We start from the raw sequence: 10,906 nt of genomic DNA, 5'->3' as shown, positions 1-10,906 counted from the left end.
AGTTTAATCGAATTATTTGTCCACAAAGTATCATGTATATTCCTGGATAGAGGCACTGGTCTGTCAATTATTTCTGATATTTTGATTTGTATGCATAAGGTCCTTACAGAGAAACATTCTTCCATATCCTATTTGAACTAATCCTTGCAAATTTCATTCAAGTCCTGAAAGCATTTCATTTTCAATATACAATATCTTTAACATACACTTTTATTCATATTCATTTTTCAGTTTTCAAAGTATTTAGCTAAAGCACATGATATAGCATAGTTGCAAAACACTAATTTACCAGTTGTGTAAACTTGCTTAGAGGCTTAAATCCACATTTAAATAACTCTTTTGTGCTTGAGAGGGAAGGGTACACCCACGTAGGTCTTGTGGAGCCTGAAGTGCAGAGGGATTTGGTCTTCGACCATCCTTGTTCGTTGCTCAAGGATAATTGGATTTCCTAAGGAGTTGGCAAGTCTTTGGGTTTTCCAATCTGTGGTTTTGGGCACCAACACACCTTGTTGCAGGTTTGGTTTTTTTAGCATATTATATCCACTCAGCCAGTTGGATTTCCTATTCCAATGCCCTTAGACATGCAGAGGGCACACAACTATCCATTGCGGCATAACAAGTGGTGAATTGGGTAAGTCACATACTAGAGGATCACCATCAATCATCTCAGGATTGGCAACATCATATGGCAATCATTTTGTGATATGGGGGTATGGACCACATACCACATCCAGCTCCTACGGATGCAGTGTGATCAATTCATGCTCAGTTGCTAGGATCACATCAACATGCCCTACTATTGGTGATGGTGTATGTGATAGTTTGGATAGGTACAAACCATCCTACTCTTCGCCCCTACATACATTTTTTTTTTGAGGAGTGTTGTACAACCGTAGGTCTTGGCCCACCCCATGCTCGAAGATGTTCATGACAGTTCTGAGGGTAGCAATGATTACAAAATTGCCCCATAGCTTGATATCGATGATGTCGGAGTCACCCAAGACTTTGTAGACTGGTGGGGAACAGTAGGTCCTGCCCTGATCTTCCCACCAAAGGCAGAAAGAGGAGACACTAGAGCTCTGGGAGGAGACAAGGATGACCTTTCCTCCATGAGTGATGAGGGTGATAGGCTGATGCAGAGACAATGAGTGGGGAGCTCAAGCCTAGAGAGATCAACGTCGATGCCAGTAGCCAGGTGGCTCCCACCATCGCCTATCGCACCACCATCACCACCACTAGCGCGAGCAATGGCGCCAACAGTAGTCGCGGGGGCATCTTCTAGTAGGGTGTATCCACGAGATCCAGATTGGGAGAGGAGTGATCCTAGTATGCATTGTGATTTTATTTTTCACATTTCAGTCTTTCTCATGCATGCTTTGATATACATGTAGAGATATTTGATGTTATGGATACTGATAGATGGTTTTTGTGTCTGTAGAGGGCGTTGTCGAGTGGTTGAGCTTCATCCATCAGGCACTCATAGAGATTATCCCTGATGTGCAGATCTGGGGTCCGATGCTGGATGCTTACTAGTCCCTTCAGATACTGGGGAGACATGCCCATTTGGTCGAGCCTATAACATGACTTTAAACAGGATATGAGGAGGGCTAGGTGGAGGAAGTGCAAGGAGCAACACAGCTGGCCACCATGATAGGGTAGAGGGATTGGGCCTTGCTGGAGGTCTGCATTGTTCTTGGAGAGAGGGACCAAGTATTGACACGAGCTGAGAGTGGTGAAAGGGAATGTGAAGCTTTGCAGAGTCAGGTTGATGACCTCTGATGACAGGTAGATGCCACACAACATAGGGCACAGTTGGTCACTTCAACCACCCCTGAGTGCGCTAGCTACTAGCAGACTTGGAGGCATCTCGCGAGAGAGAGGCTACGCTATGAGAGGAGCTCATGACGCAATGAGAAACTGTGGTGGAGCTATGGGGAGAGCTGGGGGGCTTGCAGTCATGAAGCGTTACAGCTACAAGATTGCAGTCTACCTCAGTTAGATAGCCATCATGCCGAGATCAGGATCCTCTGACACCCATGACCTCAGGGACCCATCCTCCTTGGGGATCATGAGACATTTTGACTTGTATAGATTGATCCATTTTTTATTCATCAAATGTATAGAATTATTTTGATACATATACGGATGTGCTGATGTAGTTCAGAGATACATATACCAACATCACGTGTTTTTGTAGTAATGTGATACAAGTACATTGATACTTTACATTAACATTATATATATATATGAGATTCAACATTCTGATCTTATCTTGTGTCGTTATGGGTTAATGTACTTTTTGTTTGAATCAAGGAACACTGAGAGAGGGGGGTGAATCAGTGTTCTGTCAGAAATCAAATTCACAAACTTATTCTTTATCCACCAGTTAGCAATGCATAACAGTAAAGAACATAAGCAAGCAATAAATAAACTACAAATCCACAACACCAGAAGTTTTACGTGGAAACCCGAAAAGGGAAAAACCACGGTGGGGCGAGAACCCACAATATTCATATACCATGGCTAGGAGTACATAAATATTACATATATGGGGAATGCACTTGCATTTAGAATCACTACCTAGAGCTCACTACTCAATTGGAATGACACGGAAGGATACAACCTTCAAGGAAGTCTCACTGACTTACAATTTTATTATACTGAGGAAATATAGTTAAAGCACTTTGTAGTAGCACCTAACAATGTAAAAATGAGTTCTGGTTCAGCACAAGATCTCTGACTATACTTTCTCTGCAATATGCTTTGTTTTTGTCTCAACCAGCTACCAGATCACCCGAGAATAAAATGCACATGTGAAACTACACTCAATCGCACCAAAATGGATCACCACAACAGCAATACTCCAAAAACCAATCACCAATTCAATCTTATATATCTGGTCATATAAAAAATAATCTCTTCCAAGTCGGCTTCTAGAAATGTAACATGAAGTCACATGTTAGCTTGACCAAATCCAAAAAGATAAGTTTGGATCATCAAAAAAGTAATAAAATGATGTTTCTAAATTGGCCCAATCAACAAGAACACAATTCAATGCACCACAATCACCAGAAAGCTTCCAGATAAAAAAATGCTTTGTTCTACCTAGAATACTGGTTAATCAATTACCGGTTAACACACGCTTCCGGGTAAGAACAATTGTGACTACCAAATTAGATCTCCATCAAGAGTTTCCATTAATGAAAACCCTAAACCAATAATCAAGCATTGGAAATCACCGGATAAGTCTCAATTGCCAACAATCTCCCCCTTTGGCATTGATGGCAACACTCGTGAAAAATGACTAAGTGTTGAGCACTAAACACCGATTCAAAAGAATTAAAAGAATCTCTAAGGCTCCCCCTTAGACAAAGAATTCCACTCTCCAATATTGTACATTTTTCACCATCTCTCTCCCCCTTTGACAACAATGCCAAACATGGGGTGCTGTCCAAAATAGAGATACTTATAAATACTTGAAGATATCAGCATTATGTAAGTAGTCTTCAAAAATCCTAGTTGAGTATCCCACCCACTCTTCCAATTGTCCAAAACTGTGATAAATGCACTAAATACAATGGCATGAATTTCTAACTCTCTCAGATCAGATGATATAGGCCGGGTCATCTCCTTCATACAGTCCACACCCAGATTTTGGAGTTCACCTACTTTTCTCAAAATTTTCTCCTTATCCGCTTGAAGGCTTGAGATTTGATCATTTAAGGCTATAATCTACCCTTCAATACTTCTGGTTAGAGTTGTGTTAGGATCAAAGGACTGAGAAATGCCAACAAGCTTTCCCTGGCAAACACTTATATGCTTATCAATATCTACAGTGAACTTAGGAAAGATCAGGCAAGATTTGTACAATTTTCCACCTTCTGACAATGTGTCAGAAATAATCTACAGTCTCTCATTCAATCTCACTCTATCATCTTCAATCAGTTTTCCAAAAAAAATTCTTCCTAACATCCTTGAATTTATTCAAAACTTTATGTGTAGTTGTCTTCTCCAAAGAATCAAAATTAGTATTTACATTGTTAATCAATTGTAGTAATTTACTAGAGGGGCTGTTATTTGAATCTAACAATACATTAGGGTCCACCTTCTACAATAAATCTATAGACATCAAAATTAGCTTTTTTATCTTCAATTTCCAATTTCACCAAATCTTGGCTAGCCTGGGATTGTACTGCAGCTCTGAGCATAAGCTTTTACACAAGTGTCATTTTTCCAAGATCAACAGAACCATCAAGATTAATAGAAATCTGAGGTAGAGTCCCTATAACCAAAGGAGTGATAATTTCTAGATCATCTATACATTTTCCTTTGTCATCCTCAACAACCTTATCTTTTATTGTCTCACCATCCTTCTTCTCTCCCTTATCCCCTTTATCTATTGCACCGATGTTGCCACTTTGTGCAGTATCAACCTATTGGATTTTAGGGGTTGTAGAGCTATCCACCACTAGAGGAGCATCACCGGTCTTAGCATTAAGTGGAGTGTTATCCTGGTCTTCCAGATGATCCTCAGAATGAGTTTCAACCTTCTGACTTCTGGAAATACTTTTCTTCTCTTCCGGTTGAGATGACTTGAATGCATCCTTGTAAAGAGGGTCATTCTGAATTATCTTTTTCATATATCCTCTGTTTCTTTCCTCACCTCCTCCACATTTTTTATCATTAATCTGTTAATCTTGTTTTTACTTCTAAATTCCTTCTTATTGGCCTCTTCAATGAGTCTCTTGACTTCATCATGAGTAATGCAAGTACAAACATTTACAAGTTCTCTTTCCTTCATCTCCCTATCAATCTTACTTGCAATCATTCTTCTTGCATCAATCAGATTATACAAATCTTTTGGAAGGGTGTTTTCTAATTCAATTAATGTCTTACTAAAGTTGTGTAAATATAGTACAACTACTTCTTCAACTTTTCTCTTATCGCTTTCATACTAGTTCTTTTAGGCTTCTCCTTTTTCTTTAGTACACCTTTCCATGATGGGCTAGATTTTGGAGGTTGGGCTACGAGAGAAGGAGCAGACTTAGTCTCTTTCTACACATGACTTTCCTTTGGTTTCTTCACTGCCTCCTAAGTGAAACCCATCTAAACTTCCACTTCCCCTACCATCTTAGTAACTTTTCTTTTCCGAGAAGGAGCTGTAAATTGCATATGTTTACTAAGGTCTTTCTCCTTGAAAGTACCGAATTTCCCTTCCTTGGGATCCATCGATTGACTCAGTTGGTGTTGGGCATATGCCTCAAGTATAACGGAGTCAACTTCATACCCCATGGGCATGATCCATACTATCCAAGGCTCCACTGCTTCCATTAGACACTGTTCCTTATCAACCATGAAACAAATGGTTAGCTCATATTTTTCAACAACCTCCTTGGGGATCCTCTCCATGTTCTTCATTGCAGCTTGGAAGGTTTTAAAATATCCCCAGAGAGCAGATATCCTCATTGTTACATCTCCAACTCCCCATAATCCTTCTTGTTGGCATTTGACTGAACTGGTAAAGACTATTGGTGATTTGCAACCAGTAAATGATTGATTGGTGAATGTGATGAAGAGATTGAGATTCTTGTTTGATGACTAAGTCTTGTATTGTCATTGATGGAAACTATATTTTTATGGTCATCTAAGTCTTGGAAGCCAACTGGTAAGGTATAATCGGTACAGGTGACAGTTTACCTGTGAACCAGCAAATAGGTTCTTAACCGATTTAAACAAAGACAAAGTTTCATTCATGCAACCAGTATAGGTGATTTATGAAGAGTTGAATGATGTGTTTTTACAGGAGTGATGGAGATAGGTATTTGGAGCTATGTTCATGACCGCATTGACAGATTCGATCAGAAAAGTGAGATTTGATGTACAAAGCAGGTATTCTGATGAACACTTAACTGGTAGTGATAAAGTCACTTAAATCAGTAAAGAAACACGAGTTTTGATTTGTTATGTTTGTGTCTAACATAAGTTCGGCGTGCAAAGTTATTTTGTCTAGATTCATTGAACCTAGGAAATTGTTCCAAGGTTGTAGTTGACTAAGTTGATGTCTATAAAAAGTGTGATGAGTTATGAGATAGTACATAAGATCAAAGGCGAATATGTTAGTATTCCCAAAGATATTGAGAGGGGGGTGAATCAGTATCTAACCGGTAAATGGATTTTTTGAACTTATTAAGTAAATTGCATTCCAAAACAGTGTACCGGTAAACAAGAATTAATGCGGTAAATAGGAACAATAAACACAACATAGAAAGCACACCATAACACAATATTTTTGGCAAGGAAACCCAGTGTGGGAAAAACCTCGGTGGGATTTGTGACCCATAATACTCACTCACTGGCCAATAAATGAATATTACCTATAGTATGTGGTACATGCACATGTAGGAAGGCTCACTGCTCAATTACAAAAGGAAGTCTCACTGACTTACAGAAGTGGATTATAGAAATCCAAAGTAATGTACTGCTATAAAAAGCATCTGTTATGACAAGTTCAGTACCGGTTTAAGCTTTTACAACAACCATAAACCTTACTTCAATATTCGCTGATCATATCCATCTATGTCCTATTCCATGCTACATATAAAATGATCTTCAAGATCTCATACTTATATGAGTCTTATTACAATATGCCATGTCGGCTTACAAAAAGATATTACAATTAAATACATTATGCCATAAACAAAATCTTGTCGGCCAGGGTGCCAGTAATCATCTTGTCATTGTCGGTGAACTATCTATCAGTGTAGAGTCTATCGGTGTTGGTGCCATAGGATTCCAAGGTTGCCATCAATGACAATACCTTCAATCACCTACAATTTCTCATTGGAGTGCACATTTGCCAACAATATCCCCCTTTGGCATTGATGGCAACACTCATGAGAAAAAGTTAAAATTGTATCCAAAATGTGTTGTCCTAAAATCTTACCAAAATTGTGTGCCAAAATTGTGTGCTCCAAAATTGTGTGCTTCCCCTGAGCAAATGATCTCTTTTGTCATTTATTTTTCTCATCTCCACTACTCCCCATTTGACATCAATGACAAAGGTTGTCAAAAAATGTCAACTGAGTGTAGTTCTCAGCTGGATCCCTATAACCGGTGGGTTACAATCTGATATAGATCTGCTAGTGCAAAATTTAGGCTGTTAGTGAACCTTCAACTATCCTTTAATGTTGTTTCTATCCTTTGGATGGTATTGGTGAGTATGTACATTTTCTCTTCTGGTGTCTTAAGTCCTGGAACAAGTGCCTCTGATATCTCTTTTCTCAAAGAGATGAGGATGTCAAGTTTCGGGCCTAATCTACATTTTAGTTCCTTAGCCTTGAATTTTAATCTCTCTTTATCTTTCTCAAATTTTTCAATTTTCTCTTCAAAGCCTGTGATTTCCTGCTCTATTATCGATATGGGTTCTGATGAAACGATGAGATTATCAGCAATATCATTTATTTCCTTTTGTGCTCTGTTGATCTCTTTATCTATGTCTTTTGTCAAAATGTTAGTCTTGCATGAATCCCTGTACAACTTCTTAAAGTCCATTATTATCTTTCCTAGTGCCAGTAATAATGTATCAATGTGTTCCTTACATCTATTTATTGACTCTTCAAAGAATTTTTCTTTCTCTTTATTCATTTTCTCACTGAAAGTCTCCTCATTAATTTGATCAACTGTTAGTAGGTTTCCGGTTATATAGTTAGACAATGTGTCTAATTGGCTCAAAGAATCTTTATTTTCCACATTGCACTTGGGTGAAATCAATTTCAAAATTGGGATGGTGTCATCAATTGCCTTATATGCAAATGCATTGCAATCTGTTATTTTCTTGAAGGAATCTAGTAATACCTTTGTTACATTTGTCGGTCTAAATTCTGATAAGGAGGAACCAGATGACTATCCAACTGCCTTAACAATCTGCAATATGCCAGTGTGAGTAACCTCTTTGCTTATGTTGACCTCTGGTAGGTCAGTTTGAGTCTGCTTCTCAACTAGCAAAGGCTTGGGTTTCTCAGTTGTTGTCGGTAGCACTGTCTCTGTTTGAAAGTTTACCTCAACCTTTTTCTCTTCAATTTTCTCAGTGTGTACCTCTGTCAGTTTCTCTGAGCTTTCCATTGTCGGTTTCTCTAATTGTGTCTCAATGTTATCTACCGGTTTCTCTGTATGTACCTCTGCATTGTCTACTATTGGTATCTCAACAGATTTTACTATGTTATCAGTAGTCGGTTGCTCTAACTCAGTAGGTTTTTTAGTGTGTACATCAGTGGTATCTGTCTTTCCAGTATCCAGGGGATCAGTTGATTGTTCAGTGTGTGTTTCAATCCCAATCTCAACATTTCCAACTATATCCTCATCATGTGTCTCTACTGCAATGTTCTCTGTCGGTGGCTCAGTTGCCACATCTTTCTTCTCAGTGGTTTCCTTATCAACCATAATGTTAACCTCTTGTGTATCAATGTTCATAGTATATAACACCTCTGAATTAGGATTGGTGTCTTCGTGTGTTGTCTCCATGCTCTCAACATTATCTATTACCGGTGGTGTATCAACAGTCTCAACTGGTGGATTATCAAAAAGAGGTGGGGGCAAGTTATTTATTACTTTTATGCTCGGAGGACCACCTACCTTGCCTTTACCTTTATCCTTATCCTTTTGATAGACTCTAAAAGTCTTTGGTCGTTTAAGTTCTTCTATCTTTTCCTTTTCCACAAAGAAAATATCCCATTTGTCTAATGTTTCTTCAGATATCTCATTCACTTTTCCAGCCATTAAAGCTACATGTTAGTGACCGGTGGAAAATACAGTCCTATTTGCCTCAGTTATCAATTCATCAATTTCTTCTATTAATTTTATTGGGTGAACTGCAAGTAATTTTTCTACCTTTATCTTTTTATCCAGTTCCACAATTGCTAATCTTTTTGCATCTAATCTTTTGTACAAGTCACTTGGTAGATCATCTACAACTTCTATCAAGAATTTCTTGTAAATGTCTAAGTGTAAAATAACACTGTTTTCTATACTTTACTTTTCTTCATTTGTAAAAGTACTATACAACTTGCTAACATTTGACAAGTTTCCATCTTCAGTTATTTCATTCAAAATATTGTCTAAGGGAGGGATAACTTGTTGTTCCTTCTTCTTTCTTGGGGTCATTTTCCTTGCCATAGGCCTTACTGCTTGTTGTTTCTTTCTAGCTTTCTTGGGTGCAAGAGAGGGTACTAGTGAGGGTTTTCTTTTTCTTTCTACCCTTTTGAATTTGGTTGGTATTTCACTATCAAAGGAGGTAGCAACTGGTGAAAGATGTGCTTCTGGTTGTATCCCTTCCAAGTCACTCTCCTTGATACCAGTAATGTTTAACAAGTCTTCCTTAATTTCTTTTTCCTGTTTTGTTTCTTTTCTAATTGTTTGTTTTGTTTTCTTCATTCGTTTCAGTGATTGAACTTTGCTTTCAATAGTTTCAACACGTCCAAATACTTCTTTTGTATTTAGGAGCTTCGAGTAGGGCGTTTGCATATGTTTCTATTATGTTCTCATCTGCCTCATAACCCATCTTTGTAACCCAAACTATTCTTGGAACCACTGCCTCCATCCAGATTTCATCCTTCTTTATAACAAAACATATCTCTTTTTGGTATTTGTCAACTATGGCTTGAGATAGTCTTTCCCTAGTCTTCATTCTAGCCTTTAATGCCTAAAAGTGTTCAATTATGTTCTTTTCCTTGTCATCTCCCATGCCATTAAGAATGTCCAAAAGTTGTTTGCCTACCGGTATGTCAAATCCAAATTCTTTTCTACCTATACCGGGAACTTCATTGGTGATGTATAGCAATAGACATACAAGTAAGTTACCAAATCTTAATGTGCCTTTCTTGTCACCCTTAATTTTCTTCAGATTGTCAGTTAGTTCATCCCTTATCCATTCACATATGTCAATCTTTGCATTACTGTTTACCATGTCATAAGCACTTTTGATTCCTAAACTAGAAACAAAGTTTAATCTATTAGCATGTGTAGTCTTGTATCCTAGAATCATGCTAATGAATCTTACATTAATATCCTTCACATCATTTACTCTAAGGGATCTTCTATCATGTGTTGCACCGGTTAGGGTCATTACAGTGTTGTTTGGAACCTTTTTAGTTTTGTCAGGCTTGCTACCGGTGGAAGGTAAGCCTGTCACTGCCCTAACTGCTTCTTTTGTAATCTTGTGGATGTAATCTAGCTAAAATAACTCCCCATTAACTCTTCTCAATACAATCCTCATAACTTCCTTGGGAAAATCAGGAATGCTAAGTATCTCCACAAAACCTAGGGTTTCAATTATCTTGTGTTCCGGTTATACATTACCATTTTCATCACATATTACGGTCCTATACATGTTCATAATCTCATCAATACCAAGTTCTTCAATATGACAATGTATGTAAATCCTAGGGTCTTCAGCATAAAGAACTCCTTTGGGTATTTTAGAAAATGCTCCTAGGGTATCATCCTGCTTCGCAACTTCGAGAATGATTTTAAATACGGGCCTAGGGCATTTAACCACTTCAATTACAGTAGGGTTTTCAATGAATTTAGGTGCAGAGGAGGAAGCCATTGTATGAATACCTTAATCTGCCTTTAGGTTCGAATGCTTGAATGATTTGCTTCACTTCTCGTTGTGGATGCCTTCGCTCGGGTTTTTCGCGCTCTAAGGAAGTTTGAATGCTTGGTGAATGAAAATGAGTGAAAAACACTTGCTTTATAATGTCATTTCCTTCAACTACCACAATAAATGTCTATCGGTTAAGTGAAACTTAACACATCTACCGATAAAGAAGCAATTCATCTTCTTACCATCAACCGAGGGTAAACTAGCATGTTTTCAATTTGTTGCTATACCCCCACGGGATTTCTTTTT

The sequence above is a fragment of the Cryptomeria japonica genome, chromosome 3, assembly GCF_030272615.1.
Source record: "Cryptomeria japonica chromosome 3, Sugi_1.0, whole genome shotgun sequence".
NCBI lineage: Eukaryota > Viridiplantae > Streptophyta > Pinopsida > Cupressales > Cupressaceae > Cryptomeria > Cryptomeria japonica.
This window is presented reverse-complemented; position numbering follows the sequence as displayed.